The sequence below is a fragment of the Meleagris gallopavo genome, chromosome 4 (genome assembly GCF_905368555.1).
Source record: "Meleagris gallopavo chromosome 4, MGAL_WU_HG_1.1, whole genome shotgun sequence".
In the NCBI taxonomy this organism is placed as follows: domain Eukaryota; kingdom Metazoa; phylum Chordata; class Aves; order Galliformes; family Phasianidae; genus Meleagris; species Meleagris gallopavo.
In genome coordinates this window covers 49,379,286-49,396,269 of record NC_139407.1, presented here as the reverse complement: position 1 = coordinate 49,396,269, position 16,984 = coordinate 49,379,286, and the positions used below count along the sequence as shown (strand labels likewise).

The window sequence follows — 16,984 nt, the reverse complement described above, 5'->3', positions numbered from 1 at the left end:
ATTAACAGGCTAGAGACAGAGTTAGTGTGCACCAGCAGGTTTCGATTCCTAAACCCCATTATTTTGGGTGGCATGATGGGCCTCTTTTGAACATGGTGGTGAAGACCTCTTCTGCTGCAGATGCACTCAGATCCCTGTGCTGCAGCTTGCTTATGGTGGTTAAGGCAGCTGGAGGTTTTTAACAATGAAACAGTATTTGCCTGTGCTTCTTGATTTACAGGAGAGATGCTGTAGATTGCTGCTCCTGTCCTTGTTGTGTTACTGCTTTACTTACCTGTGTCAACATGTCTCAAAAGATGCTGCCATGTCTTCCATGCAAACCACCACACATGTCTTGGCAGCCAATGTCTGCACTCAGTATTGAAAACATTTCTATGTCACTGGTGGAAGCTTAATTTGTGCAAAACTGATACTTCTCAGTGGGGAGTTACATTTGTGAGATAACACTTGTGGCTCCACTCTCCTACTTTCATTGGAGCAAACTTGCAAAGGTACTTGCATTTTGCATAACAGTTTGTCTGTTTGTACAAGCTACAGTTCCTCATCTGTAAGTCAGCTCTCTGCACACTGGGATGTCAGAATGACATGCAAGGATAGTAAGTGCAGCAGAGATAACAGCCCCTTTGGATCTGCTGTTAATTCTGCTATTCAAGACATTTTCCTCAGGAGAAGCAGCCAGGTACACTCCAGTCAGGCACAACTGGGGAGACAATCAATATTATGTAGCATTTAGAGGGCACTGCAAACATCTTTGTCACTTTAAGGAGTATTGAACGAATATGCAGGGTAGTCCCAGCTCCAAGGAACTCAATAATATGATACAATGGATGAGGGAGAATTGAAGAAAATAGGATGAATGTGCTATTGAAATAGATGTTAAAGCATTCTCTTCTGAATATTTACTTGTGTAATTGCTGCTTGGACTTATTCCATCCTTTTAGATCTTTCATATACTGCAAGAAACAGCAATTCATTCCCACACATCTTCTCCCTTCCATTGCATTAATTCATTTCCAGTTTGTCCTCCCTCAGGTCTCTGTCACAGGGCTCAGGTATTTTGGTCTATTTAAACACTCCTTATATGAAAGGTATTCCATCCTTCTTTGTGATATTCGTAACCCTTCAGTATATCTTGCATAATGGTAGTATAAACCTTTTAAAAACAGCACACAGTATTCACAAAGTTGGTGTTTCATGAATTTATGCAGCAATGTAGTTTTACTGTTACATGCAATTTAGTATCTTCAACTTCTACTTCAATTTAATTTAATTTTAGAATGATGCATAATGATGACAAAAAGTAAATATAAAGCTCCTAGTAACTTCAGCGATCTCGCACTGCATTTTCCAAAGGGGAATTTCCATTTCAAAACTTTTTATCAGTACCTTCACTATTAGTTCAGCTATTCTTCCAAGAGCTGGAATCCTTAAGGAATACGGTTTGTCTTCGCTGATAAATCTTTATTTTTCCTAACTCAACTTTTTTCTGGAGGAGATGTAGTAAGACTAGGTTCACAGAAATTCCAGCAATCAGTCCTCACTGTGACACCATGTTTATGTTCTTGGTAGTAAGTATATAAAATTTATGGAGGTAAGTTATGGCTAAGAAAGGAGGTTTATATTTCTGGGGCATAATAATAAGTGTCATGTTAGAAGGACCAGAGAACACTGTATTATAAAGGTTTTAAAGAACCCTGATGCGTCAAACTGTGGAGAATGAAAAATGAGACCCTTTGGGGCCACCACATAGTTATTGCATGAGGCAACTACTGCTTCACAAAATTGGTCATGAAAAGGTTAAGATTTTCTGGAAGTGGTGTTTCCACAGATGGCAAATTCCTCTTTCTCTTCAAATGAGACTGTCAAAATCAAAACAACCTCTTTCCCAGAGAAAGAAAACTAGTTTTTTCCACCAATTCAATCCTTTCTTCTTCCACCATTTCCTCAGCTGTTGATTCACTGCCAGTTCACTGCATCCTCAGTCTTCAGCTTCCTTTGGTTCTTATGTGTGCTGTTTGCCGCTGTTTCCCAGCCCCAGTTACTGTACTCTTACAGGCTGTTACATTTCCTTTTCTCCTCTCATTCCTACTTTTTCTGTTGACTTTATGACTCCAACTCCAGCTTGCAGTATCATACATTCAAGAGATGCTACCTTTCCCCATAAAACCTGATTCATTCACACCTCTGAACTCATAAACTTAATTGCCTAAGGGTTTTTTCCATCTTAACAACTTCAAGCTAAGCCTATTCTCCTAATGATTCAGCTTCAGATCTATGTACAACCAGCCTCTTTTTCAAATGTTTGTTTTTTTTTTAATTTTCCTGTGATAAAATTTATTTGTTTCACTGGTATCTTCTTTAAGAATGTATGAATGTACAGATTTGCCATTTACATGCACTAGAAATCTTCTCCATATCTGGGCCATTTTTCCATAGAGAATCCAATTCAGTTCATGTTCATCAGCTCAGGGGCATCCAGAGAGTCCATAACTTATACAATACTGTACTTCCTGTCAAAGTTTCACACTTCCATAGTCATAGAAGTTTTTAATTATATATTCTGGTTTATATCCAAATTTATCAAAGATATAAATAAGCTATTTTTTAGATTGTCAATCCAGCATTTAAACAAAATTTTGTTCACTGCAACTTGAACAGATTTAGCTCTTACCTGCACACATGAAACTGGGGCTGCAAGCCAATATGATGCAGAGGAACTGCTACAGAACTTTCATCACTTTCAAGAAATAAAACCTCATAGAATTGCTTTGATTTGAACACATGAAAACTGAGGGAGAGCTGAGGACAAAAATCCCCAGATACTGAACTGCTGAATTATTTGTGCAGCTGGATCCCTCCTCCTCTTGCAAAGGAGGCATAGCAGAAGGCCACCTACAAAGCTTTTCAAGCCACCTGATGTCAGTGCTGTGCTAATCCATAGGGTATGCCACTTTCAAGCATTTATTCTGCTTGCTCTCCCATGCACAACACACATAGGAACTCTTTTTTTCTAGCCTGTCTCTATCTGCAGCTAGAATATGTCAAGTTAGAGTTATTACTTCATCACATTTTCTGCTGCCTCTCAATGTTTTTAACTTTGCTTTCACTTCCTTCCTAATTCTAACCCTTCCTCATCAGCATCTCTTCCATTATCAGTGATTTCTGTCAGCACCTAGCCACTACACCTTAACTGACTGATTCACAGATGTCTCTGATGAGTACTCCTGATGATGAGAGAAGACTCAGTGGGCAAAAGGAATGGAAAACGATCTCTTGTTTTCTTGGTCACAATTTCAGTTGTGCAAATAGATCCACCACCATTTTTCTTCTGCCTTTTTCACAGTGTTACATACAAAAAATCACAGAGCCTTTGAGAAAGCTGTGCTGGCTGGCCAAGTTATAAATAATATTGTCTGCATCTTGGCTTTCCCACCTCAATTGAGCAAAATCTAGTTTCAGCTAAGGAGTACCTGTTTCACTAACACTCAAATGAAGTCAAGCTTGTCAAGTTTTACACCAGAAAATGATGTCTTCATGTGAATCCGTATTTAATGTTGGCTGTTCAGGAGTGAGGCATCAGACCTACAGCTCCTGTACCAAAGAGCTGAACACTGAGCATGCAATTCATTTTCTTGTGCTGTGAGTGTGACAAGTACGATGACTTACACAGTAATCTGGCACGCCTAGTATCAATGTTTAAAGAGCAAGCCTACAGAGAGCTGAAACCTGATCTAATACCTTTGCAGAACACAGGCATAAAGACAGAAACATAAAGCATTATTAATACGTATTAGAAAGGGATATAAATTCTAACTGTGAAACATTCCTTACAGGATAAAACTATGAAATAGGCCACAGCCAAAACTGTAGATCTGAGCTTCATATTTCTCTGCTGTGGGGAACTACAATTTCTGATATTATTCCAGGGATTATAACTTTGGCTCCAGATCCAGTGTTTTCATCCTTTCAAAATGATGTTCAGATTTGATATAACACAAATTCAGACCCAGGCCAAAAGTCTCAATTCAGGCTCGCCTTCACTGAAAATGAGTTATCCAGTTCACACCATTCATATCCTAACTCATTCAACTTCTGAGAAGGTTCAGCGTCAGTCAAGCTGATTCTGAAGCTCTGTGGTGAAGTTCAGATTCAGATGCCTGGAAAGTCTGGGGAAATTAGGATACCTAGAGTCAGAGAAAAAGAAAATGATGGAAATCAGAAGCAAAACAGTGGGAGGACCAGCTGACTGCCAAGAGAAGAAAGAAACACTCAGAAAAGGGAAGGATGCAGGCACTGCTACTTAAATCTGTTCAACATTTGTATCAGGTAGGAGGATAAAAAGCCAGACCTAATGTGGAAGCTGCGGAGTTATGTCAATGTGCAATGCATCTAACGTAACAAATCTTGCTTTTCAGGTAGACTTACTGCAATAGAAACACTCCCACCCTAATCAGCCTTGCAACTCTGGGAACAGAGCTGACTTGCATTTCTCTTCGAAACAGCAGCACGACTGCTTCCACCTGCAAGCAGATATCCAGCAGTTTAGCTAACTGACACACTGACATGTCTGTGCATACATGAAACAAGCCCAGAGAGGCTGGCTCAAGCAGAGGTAACTTAAACCAGTCACATCTCTTCATCTGTTAAAGACCCTCATATCAATATCAAACTCTTGGTTTAAAAGCTGGACTTGCTCTAAACTGAGGTGGTAGCATCCTTTCTCTGTCTCTGAGAATGTTATTTCCATAAATGGAGCTGCATATGGAGTACCAATGTTTCAGCTTTGCTATTCTTGATAGAGAAGGAAACCATACATCCTTACTTGCTCTGTACTACAGAAAGATGAAAAGACAACCAAGTGGCAATGCTAAGTGACCACATGCTGTGCAAGCAGAGCCTCAGAAGAGTGTAAAAGCTGGTAAGAAATAAACCTGAAGCAATCCTGATCGTTCTCAGTGAGACCAAACTCACAAACCTCCTCACAGTGTCTTTTGATAAGAAAGATCTGCTTGCCCTGTTATCACTCTCTTCCATCTCTTGTATACTTAACATTTAAAGTAACTCCCCTAGTCCCAGACCCATAAAGGCCATTATTCAGAGTAGGGTGATACACTCAAAACACATGCGAAAAGCACTGCCTTTAGAAGGGCAGGCACATTGCAAACAATTGCAAAATCATCATGTCTAACCCATCAGAATTATGTATTTTCATCCTTTTCTACTATCAACTTCTCTGTTTACTTACTTACCATGTGCACATGTGAAAATTGCACACAGATCTACAGGTGCAGTTGTTGCTAAACCACGTTGCACACAGCTCTGTGCATGTGGGAAACTGATGGCATAGCCCAGGAAGAAAAAATCTGCAGGGAATTACTGGAGGCTACAGTGCATTTTGACTTCCACACCCCAGACATGGTCATTAGTGGATCCATGCATGAATGCTTATGCAGTGAACTGCATGGTAACTTGCCATTACCCACACTGCAAACAATGGGAAGCACCTTCTCAGTTAAGACATTAACCAAATTCTTCTACAGGCTCGAAAGAACTTCCATTAAAGTGAAGGGGTTTTTTTCTTCTTTTTTTTCAGTGAGACATTCAGCACTTGGCTCAGATCTGATATAATGTTAAATGTATTCTGCTCTTTTGGATATAAAAATTTTGAGAATACTGAGCATCCCCGAAGACTGGTGTTTCAAATCTAAGGATAGACTTTTCTTAGAGAATCATATCAGGTTACCTTAAAAATTATAGGACAAATGGCAGCAATAAAAAGGGCAGTAAATCACTATCACAACCAGAGGCCTATATCTCCTTGTAGGCAAACATATGAACAAGACCAAACTACCGGCAGCGGAATAAAACACAAAGGGTGTGGAGTTCGGGAAATACAAAGATGTAATTTCTGCTTCATGAACATACTTACAGAAAGAGGAAAGATTTCTGGGAAGTAAGCGTGTTTAAACAGAAAATAAACTTCAAAGGATATCATAAAAAAGGGAGGGTAAATACAGATATGACTTTATTTTGAACTCAGTAAGGTTGATCAATAAAAATGTCTTACATGCAACTTTCGTTTTTAGTGTAAACATTACAGTTTCTTTTGTTACTTTGGGCAACATGTGTCCTTATCCTGGAGGCATTTCCCTTACTGTTCTTTTCCTTAGACCCTGGGGCTCCACCAGGACATCAGAGTTCATCCACATGAACGAGTCGCAGGATTGGGGTTGCTTATTGCTTATCTGAGGGTGTAGAGTGATGTTTTTCGGTTACGATCAGCAGTGCTTTCCTGCTCAATTTGGTTAGCTCAAGATAGGAGAAACTGGAATAAATAAATAAATAAATAAATAAATAAATAAATAAATAAATCATTATGTCTTTTCAAACTACAATATCATTTTCCACCACAAGGAACCCACTTCTGATTTTTAAATTAAAAAATGCACACTTTTAGAGCAGCAGAGTTGGCAAGTCAAGTTAGTCCCTGCTTTTCTCTGCCTTCCGATCCCATTTCCTCTTTTAAATGTCTCCTCACAAACCTCTCTAATGTGACATCTCAGACATTCACCAACCAAAGAGACATAGAAGCAAAAGATACAGTTTCTATTAACACCCACATTGTCTTTGCAAATGAGAACGGTGAGGATTTCTGTAAAGAAGTATGCTTCAGCAATACATACTTACAAGTCTTCCTTTTTAACCTGATAGATTTTAACTTTTCTCAAAAGACATAACCATTTTTTACCCCCAGCTTCCTTATTCTCCTGTGAGCTGAACCAGCTGACATTTATAGCTTTAACTGTTAGCTTGCCACACATGCTCTATCTTAATTCCCATGTGCACACAGTGGCAAGGATTGCCAGAAGAAAAAGAAAATTTAAGTTACACTTCTGGATGTTAGTGGATCTATGGGGAGCTATCTCCCTTCCAAAATGCAAACTATTATTATTTAACAGTTCTTATAGCAACTATTATGTCAGGCTTTTTCATGTTTTTCAAGCAGATTAATCATTCAAACCTTCTAATACCCAGGAGAGACAAGTGTAATTTCTACATAACAGATCCCAAGAGCCCAAGAAGATAAAAAACAAAAGGCCACTCAAATCAGAGGAAAGCCATAAGCTGACACCAGGAACTTCAGAATCAAGGCTTCAGACATTGGCTTCCGTTACCAGTCACTGCACACAGAGCTGGAAAAAGAAATTTCCCTATTTACCTACACCCTGTCCTTTTCTTGCAAAAATCAAACTCACTTGGAGCATGAAATGTTTCTGGAGACCGTGTCATTGTTTCGATCTGGTTAACATTTTGTGCTGTCACTTTTTATAATGCTTTTTGAACAGCATTAGCAGCAAAATCATCTGCCCCCTTTTATTTTTAAAGTAGTACAGTTGGTCAGATTCCTAGAAGCAACTTTTAGAGCCTGAGGGCATGTGGCAGCTGAAGATCTGCTATACTCATTCTTCTACATGTTGCTTCAAGCAGAGAAAATATGGCTGATAAGGCACTACGATGACAGTTACATTTTCTTCAAAGTAGTAAAGACAATGTTGAAGTTCCCAATGGCCCCATCTCCGAAATAGAGCAAAACAGAGAAAAAAAAATGTAAGCATTGTTTTCCATCTCTCAAGAACTGCCAGTCACAAAAAGACAATGGATAAGCCTTTATTGCATTATATATTTTTTGTATCTTTATGAATGTTTTATATATATAAAGTACACATGCACACACACAGATGTCAAGACAAAAGAAGTAATTAATTCAGCCACAGAGCTGAGAAACCAAGCATTTCAAAGTCAGAAAATGCAATCTCAAAACAAAATGCTCTCCCTGAACTCTACCCTCCTGTATTTATTCTCAGATAGGATTTTGTCATAGAAAAGAACAGGAGAAATAGCGGTGATTCCAACAGCACAAGCAAGATAAAAACAGTTTTTGTGCAACTCAGCATAACATCCTCTACCAAAAACATTATTTGGCTCTCCCAAGTCTTTAGGCTGGAGAACTTCAACTCAGCCAATTTTCTGCAACTCTGGTCACACTTGAATGCCAAAGGTCTATTAATTAAGATAGCTTTAGTTAAACCTTCTTCCTGCTGAGCTATGACACCTAATTAAATTTGACAAAGTTATTCACAACTGAGACAAGGATTTAGAAATCTAAGCTAAAGATCTCCCTGAAGTAAATAACATAATTAGCAACATCTTTCTGGCCATTTGAATGCTGATGCTCTCATAAATTAAACATCACAAATCCTACATACATCCAATTTCCCTTTGTTTTATGTGAAATAATAATCATTAATTAATTAATTCTTTGCACTGATAACAAGAACTGACATTTCATGAAATGCTTTACAAATTCACATATGAACAAAGTGCTAACGTAGGTTAGTAATGTAAATGAAGTAACATTAATTCTGACAACAAGGGATTGGAAACAATAATTCCTGCAGCATGGCAGAAGTTATCAGCTGGAAACACAGAAGAGAAGACTGAGGATGCCAGGATGACGGGATACATAGTATATGCAAAAATAATTATGAATGTGATCCTGAGATATTTCAGCCAAAACATTTCCATTAGAGATAGAGTAACATTCAAGGCAATGTGCAAAGCACTGCTGCACCTTCATCTGAAATATTTTGTATACAATTCTGATCATCCATTGTTCAAGAGGGATGAATTCAGGATGCAAAGGCGGTGCAGATGACTCAGATCATCCAAAGAATGGATCAGCTACAAAACACAGGAGTACAATAGCCTCATTTGTTTAACCTAGTGAAATGAAGGTCAAATAGGGATACCGTATAAACATCAGAAAGCTAAAATAACTTTTTCAGCTACAGAATAATGCTGGCATTTGATTGAAATTGAAATGGAAATGGAAATGAATAGAGTTATGCCATAATTTATGTTTTTAGCCAGCAAAGAAATAAAGTTCTGAAACAGACAATAGAACAAGTGGGAATAGAAACCTAACTGGTTTTACAGTGACATTTGACTAACTTGAAGTAGGGGCTGTATGACACACTTGCCTACAACAAGGGAGATGCAAACTTAATGACCCAGAAGGCCTGTTTGAACTGTAATGTCCTACATGAGCATCCTATATGGATGGTATATAACCCACAGGTTTTCAAGAGATCAGCCACCCTGAGAAATCCAGCCATCACCAATGTTTCAAGGACTGCAGCAAGAAATACTCCTTCATAAATCTTTCTTTTACATCAAGAGCAATGTCTCTGTACATCTCTGAGGCAATGTCTACTTATGTTTACTATATTTCCCCCCCAAAATATTCTGGATTGCTATGGTTACATGTGCACTAGTAGCGGCTGCCGAAAGCACTTGGGGTCAAAAAGCAGAGGCAAGCTCCTGTGGCCTGGTCCCTGTCCCCAGGTGGGTATTACTGCCAGGCTCTGTCTGCTGATGCAGCCTGCTGCTCCTGGTGCTGCCTGCTGCCAGCTGCCACGCACCAAGCACACACTCTTGGAGAGCTGCAAGCCCAAAGGACAGTGCTGAAGAAGCCAGGATTTGGAAATTCTGGCTCTCCACAAGAAGACAGTTTGTTAACATAAGCTGTGGGCCCTGCAGCTTTCCAAGACCAGCACTCTGTGATAAAGGAGTGGTCACACACAGGGACTGATTTCTGGTCCATTTGCAGTCCTGTGAGTGCACACGATCTAGAGAACCATGGCTACTGCATACTGAAAAGCAGCTTTTCCTGCTTACAGCCATCTACCATTCCTTCAGCAATCTCATTAAGCTTTGTTTTGCTTTGCTGACACCAGCACTGCCAAAGAGATCAGCTGGCGAAGGAGACTGCATTAGTAATGTGGCTGGCATTTTGCCTCCTGCAGTTGAGATCACTTCTGAGCACTGGCTCTCTACCAGTCTACATGGATGGATGGCCTAAAACTCTGTCCCTCTGTTCAACTCTCCAATCATTTAGTGCATTTGCCATTGAGCTATTGCAATGGCCTTGCTTCATACCACTGATAATATCTGTAATTATTATTTTTCATACCTTGTATCTTCTCTTCCCTAGTCAGCCCTATGAACTGTTGAAATACTTGGTGAACCTGTGTTCTGTTCCTAAATCTCCAACTAGACCTGTAGCCCATTCGTCGTAACTCATTATGACACTCCTGCTTTACTGGAATATTTCATTTAAATTGTTTTTCATTTGGACTAGAATCTTGTTTTTCCAGGCATTCCCTTGTGAAACACTCATCCCTTCCCTCTTGCTCATACAAATCTTTTCATTTCACTGACCAGTAATGTGAAGTGAAAACTATCTCTTCTTCATACAGTGAGTAAATACCCTTAATGTAGCATTCAGGATAACATGAATCTTAGCCATCTAAAAATCAACCTCATTCAATCATGTAGATTCCCTCTATAATCATAGAATTGCAGAATCATAAAATGGTTTGGATTGGAAGGGACCTTTAAGCTCTTCTAGTTCCAACCCCTCTGGTGGGGGCACCTCCCTCTATTCCAGGCTGCTCAAAGCCCCATCCAGCTTAGCCTTGAATACTTCCAGGGAGGGGGCACCCACAACCTTGCAAAGCAATCTGTTCCAATGTCTCACCACTCTCACAGTAAAGAATTTCTTCCTAACATCCAGTCTAAATCTACCCTCTTCCAGCTTAACAACATTTCCCCTAGTCCTGTCGCTACATGCCTCATAAAAAGTCTCCCCCATCTTTTCTGTAGGCCGTCTTCAGGTACTGGAAGACAGCTAAAAGGTCACCCTGGAGCCTTCTCTTCTCCAGGTTGAAGATCTCCAGCTCTCTCAGCTCTCCTCGCAGGGGAGATGCTCTCCAAGAGCTCTCTGATCATTTTTGTCCCCATCCTCTGGACCAGCTCCAGCAGTTCCATGTCCTTCTTGTGTTGGGGGCCCCAGAACTGGACATACTCCAAGTGGGATCTCACAAGAGCAGAGTAGAGGGGCAGAATCACCTCCCTCAACCTGCTGGTCACATTTCTCTTGGTGCAACCCAGGATACAGTTGGCCTTCTGGGCTGCAGTGCACATTGCCAGCTTATGCTGAATCTTTCATCACCTGGGACTCCCAAATCCTTCTTGGGACTGCTCTCAAGGCATTCTCCACCCAGCCTGTATCTGTGCTTGAGACTGCCTCGACCCAGATGCAGGACCTTGCACCTGGTCTTGTTGAATTTCATAAGGTTGGCATGAATTCCATCTTTCAAGCCCGTCCAGGTCCCTCTAGATAGCATCCCTTCCCCCACAGTTCTCTGAGTGCAATCATACATCCAATTTCTTATCCAGTGAGAGGTCCATTCTCCAGTTTGGCAACCAGGCTGTCACAAAGGACAGTGTCAAACTCTTCGCACAAGTTCAGATAGATGACTGAAAAGGGAAAACTTCCAGAAATTCTGAAAGTTTCTTCTAGAAGGAAACCTTGTATCTTGCTAACACAAAAGACATGTCAGTTTGTGGAGGCAGAGTGTGTCTCTAATAGTCAGAAAACTAAAGATAGATGAACCTGATGATTGATTGATGTTTTATTTCTTGACATTATTTTGAGAACAGTAAATAATTATAAGCTAAGTTAAACTGTTTCTAGCTCATTTCAGAGAAGGCAAACAGAAGCCCATAGAGAATATATGACCAGGCAAAAGACAGACTAGCTATCACTGTCAAAGCTGCAGGAAGAACACAGGGGATCCTCAGTCACATCCCTGTGTTGAGACCATTAAACCACACCTCTTTCAACAAACGTCCTTTTATTTGTTGCCAGCAAACATCTCAATAACAATTTTACAGGGGTTATTAATTGTGTGCAGGCCTTGCCTTTAACTAGTAATAAGAGCAGGTCTCACACCAAGAATTTTCTGAAAGTGTTGCCCATTCATGTCCCCTAACCTCTTCAAGCCAACACAAAAAAAGGAGCCAAGTGCAACATCCCGATCAGTTTAGAGCCATTCTTCACTGCTCTGTAGTCAGTAGAAGTCCAGTGGAGACACAGTTTACAGAAAAGGGTAGGAGTTTTTGGTTGTTTTGTTTTTCCCCCCAGGAAAAAAATAGAAATGAGCAAAAGTAATCTTTTCACAGTCTGATCACAACTGTGGAAGGCTTGCTAGCTCCAAAAGCAGTTTCCAGTGAAGAGCAAACCTTCACATGTACTGTGTCATCTCCCATCCATAGAAGACACACCATCAATCTTTCAAGTTCATACGGTATTCAAGCCACTAGAAAAATGTATCTGTGTGTTTGTACATGTCTACATGTACCTGCGAGTATTTGCATGCGCACTAACAATTTTCTAACTCATAGAAACTAATTCTTGATAATTAAATGTTTTACTCATTGTAGTGTTACTCATTCCATGTGTGGCTCACCAGAAATTTGTATGCATCTAGAGCATAACTCTAGAGAGTTTGTTTTTCACTTTATTGAGCCAGCCTTCGCAGCATAGAGTCCTGCAAGATCAGGAAGGGAGAGGTATGGCTATAAAATGAGAGTAAATAATTAGTGGTGCAATGTAGCCATAAAACCACTGAGCAAATACCCACTTCGTCTCCAGTCCATGGAGCTGCAGAGCTCGCTGGCAGCCAGGGAGGGCATGCCACCGAGCAGCTCAACTGTGTCCTACCAAGCAGCTCAACTGTGTCCTACCAGAGGCCACATGGGAGTCTGGAATTCCTGCTGCCAGCTTATCAGAAACAGTCATAAGACAAAGAGAAGGTTTTGCTCTTTTTCAAACAACTCAGTAACAGAGAGCAGAAAGTAGTGGATTTGTTTCTGGTAGAGGTGGCAGTATATCCTGCACTCACTTTGCTACTGCTAGGAAAAAGAAAACATTTGAATGCAAAGCAATTGCATTTTAAACTCAGGTTATAAATGCTGTATTCTGCTCTTTGTGTCCCACGTTTCATGCTGTGGAAAAGCTGCAGCATGCCAGAAAGGAGCTCTTCTTCAGTGTACGGAAATAAGACTGAGAAAACCAAAAACCTACATTATTTACTGCATCTAAATCTTTCTTATGGTAAGCAACAGCCCTGGCCAACCAGCCACAAACAAAAAGACACCTCAGTGGTCCAGGAAGGTCAGAGTTCTTTGAGTTAGATATTGAGTAATGGAGGTGCAGGCTGCAGATGGGAGGTTTGGGTGTGAACACATGCCAAGTGCATAACAAAACTCGATTGAAGGAAGCCAATTTTAAGATTTCCATTTGAATTAGTCGCACATAGATGGCAGGAATTCCACACATACCCTGTTTGAGAAACCAGAATTTTCAAGGATCCTCAATGTGTAAATCACTGGCACAAAAAAGGACCTTCTTTGATTTGCTGTGCTTTCTCACAACAAAAGTCATCATCAGGCACACCCAAATATATACCCTGGAAAATATGTGGGAACAAATAATTCTTGATGCAATTCAGCTGAGTTGTGCAGGGCATTTTGTCTGTATTCACTGAATCGGTGCTTTTTTCAAGATTTGTGTCTAATTGATTCAAAATTAAGAACTGAAGATTTTGCTAAAAGCAATGATGCAGATTCTCAGTATTTCAATTTCTTCACTTTCCACTTTTCTCCCACTAATCTTTTATGTACTTTGTTTTGGCATCCTTTTCTTACTTACTCATGAAGAAAGAAACAAGAGCTCTAGTCTGTAAAACTGACAGAAGTTCAAGCAATAAATCAAATTATAAAGAAAACAACAACAACAACAAAGAGATGCTGGGGTTGGAGGTACTTGCAAAGAAATCAGTTCAGCCTGAAAAATCTGAGTGCTAGTGGGTGGACAGACTTCACCTTGTTTTCAAGTCTTGAATTCTCCCCATTCCTGTAAAACATCCCAATTAATAGTCCACCATTTAGGAGGTCGATGTAGTATCTTAAAGCAAATGATTCTTGCTTGGCTGCAGGGCAATGTTCAAGCAATACATACCACAAGATTTAACATAACAGCAGCTACCCAAAAGAAATCCACTCTGTGTAATGCATTCCACTGAAGGCTAAATAGCCTTTCAGTGAACCTACTGGCTCACAGGTTCCTTGAATGGGATCTTTAAAGAACAAAAGAAGATCTGATAGACATTTCCCTCTTTGTAAGGCTTCCCAAATGCATACTGTATCCCTGCTTAGCATGACTTTTTAAGTATGAAGGCTAAATACCAGCTTGCCTTACTAATACCTGGCCACACAGCTACATAATAATGACTTGTTTGACTGATTAAGGTGTTTTCACCTAGTTTTGTTCAGATGTTTACTAAAATTAGAAAAGCAAATACCTGGTTCTTACAGCAACAGTCCATTTCACCTGTAAAACTATAGGGGAAAATAATGCAAGTGACTTTGTTAGATGTCAAACTTACTGAATAGGCTCCGTTCTGTAGCCCTACCAAAGCAGTCCCTTGCATTCTTTCCAACTATTGACAATATTGACTTCTTGAATGTGGACCATTACTCACATAGTGCTCTTAATATATGAAACACTATAGTTATCATATAAAATATAGTAGTTAGAATATTAAAAATATATTCCATGTGTTACTGATGACACATAATGGAAAAATAGATTTTATGATTTATTCTTCATTTCTATATTTCTTAGCTTAGGTCCCAGTTCTACTCAACCTTTACAGCAAGCTTCTTGAGTCTACACATTATCAGTTGTTATCATCAGAATATCTGCAGTATAGTATAGTAAGTTAGGCACATACGTAAGTCCTTGTAGAATGCAAGATACTTATTAATTCACAAAGAACGGTATTCTCTTTTCTACATTATTCCTTTGAAATTACTCCTAAACATTACTCCAACTTAAGGGTGTAAATGAGATTTACGTGGGAAATAGGATTTTGCTGTCTGTTTACACACAGGTGAATTTTGCCCAGTGAATATGCATGTTGACTTTCCACTGTAGAATTTCTGATCCTCCCAATTCTTCATTACTATCTGCCAAAAGCTATGTTGTTAGTTTGGGTTTTTGTATACTTGAAGTCAGATTTATGACCTTTGTGGTCAAAATATTCCACATTTGATCCTTTTTCCAATCACTTTTTACTCCTACCCCAGCACTGATCATGACTACTAAAAAAGTTTAAATGCATTACTGACTGCTTTATTAATTGCTCTTGTAACTAAATGGTTGTTTTTTAACAGAGTAATTCTTGGTTTCTAGAGTACTGTGGAAAGAATGTGTTGCTGAGGGCTTTCCTATGTTGATGATGTCTGCACAAATATAAGAAGCTCTAACTTTCTCAAGCGCTTATTTCTGAAAACTTCCAGCTCTAAAGGACTACTGTTTGCAACAGTTTTCTTTGGGAAAATTGGAGCGTTTAAAGACTTCGAAATTAGGGACAAATTTTACAGGAAACAGCCTGTTATGAGAAAAACATTCATTTGCACCTTTGTTATATAACTGTTTGTCCCAAAGCAATAAGATACAACTGCTTTTGAATTTGAATGTTATTTTGCCTGTCATAACTTTAAAAATATTTCCCTTAGGCTGTACACTTAAGCTTACACACCTTTTCTGTTTTCATTTTGTAACTGGCTCTTTTTATGATTGCACATGAAACCTCTTAAGTAAAAAGTTTGATTTGAGATTTCAGTCTTTTCAATTCATACTTCTTACCTGTCATAAGCACACAACAAAAATATGTAATTTTGCACCAAGATATAATCCTACAACAATATATTTTCTTTTCAGAAGTCAAGCATTCAGATACGGCAGAATAAAACAAACTGTTGTAAATGGCTTAAGTGAAAACCATTAGGATTATCCAACACATGTATTTTTTATGAAATACCAGAGGCTCTACAAGACCACAATTCTATATTTCCGACTATTCATAGAAGACGTGGCTGATCAGTAGCAGTTTACCTAGGCTTTTTATTAGAAGCATGTAGAGACAGTAGCCTCTCTTGATGTCCTCTGCAAGTGACTTGTAAGGAGAAAAGATGGTAACAGGCACAATGGACATTCAAGTGAGTTTCAGAATAGCTACAGAAGATTCCTGTGATGGTATCTCGAAATAATTATTCACCAAAGGTGGAATTTCTCTGACTTGAATCTGGTCTGACCATGTCTCACCAGAAGTTTTGCTGGGGGGGCTCTTTCAATAGGTGACAAGTGTAGCTTTGCTGCTCGTGAATGGAGTCCAAAGTAACCTGAACAGATCACACTTTCAGTGTAAACATAGGAGAGTAAATTCGAATGTAAAATCACCTCCATGTTCTCCTAATCTTGGTCTTCTCAGTTCTATGCAATCCAGACATCCCAGATAGACAGATACATGAGCAGCAAGTGCTTCCAGCACCAAAACACTTCCAATTGCAGCCATTAACATGCTAATGGCTCTTTCTACTCCTTTCTCTAATAAAACTCTCTTACCAGCTCGCCGAAAACATCTTTGAAAACCAGCCAAGCTGCAGTCCTCCCCAGCTCCCAGTCAGTTCTCTCCTCTCTGAAGATCTTTTCTTCTCTTTTATTTTTCTTGCATACTGCAAAAGGAGACAATATGGCCATAAGAAACTCTTTGGCAATCTATATAGACCCTGCAACTCATTCTTTTGCTGTATGTGTAACCCAGGAGAGGTAAGATCTCATTTCTGGATAGTTTTCAGTAACTTTTTCTTGTTTTGGTAACTGTTTTATTTATGTTTGAACGTTACTATAGATACTGGAATTCAGCCTCATGAAGTTATATAAGCAAGCTTTGCAGAGGCGAGGGCAAGGATGTCAGGACGGACAGTCACATCCTCCTCTATGGACCACATGCAGGAGAGAGCTCAGTGTGGGAGTGTTCAGAGGAAAAGGCACCCACCATCCAGATTTGGGAGTCTTCGTGGGTTTCTTCAGACCGTTGGGACTAAACATGTCTGACCCATGTGGGAATGATTGCATGAAATTAATCAGACACTAATTAAAAATTTTTCAAAGGATTGTAGCAGATTTTGTTCAGATGTCAGGAAATGGCAATATGTACAAGCAGCATTT

General features: G+C 39.5%; 1 long non-coding RNA gene across 1 annotated transcript; it reads right to left on the bottom strand.

The window, feature by feature from the left end:
• Positions 1–6,003: 6,003 nt before the first annotated feature.
• On the bottom strand, positions 6,004–16,704 carry LOC104910792 (uncharacterized). Its single transcript, XR_793402.4, has 2 exons — positions 16,379–16,704; positions 6,004–6,325 (listed from the first exon to the last, which is right to left on the bottom strand). It is a non-coding gene; the product is annotated as an uncharacterized LOC104910792 (long non-coding RNA).
• Between the last annotated feature and the right edge of the window lie 280 nt (positions 16,705–16,984).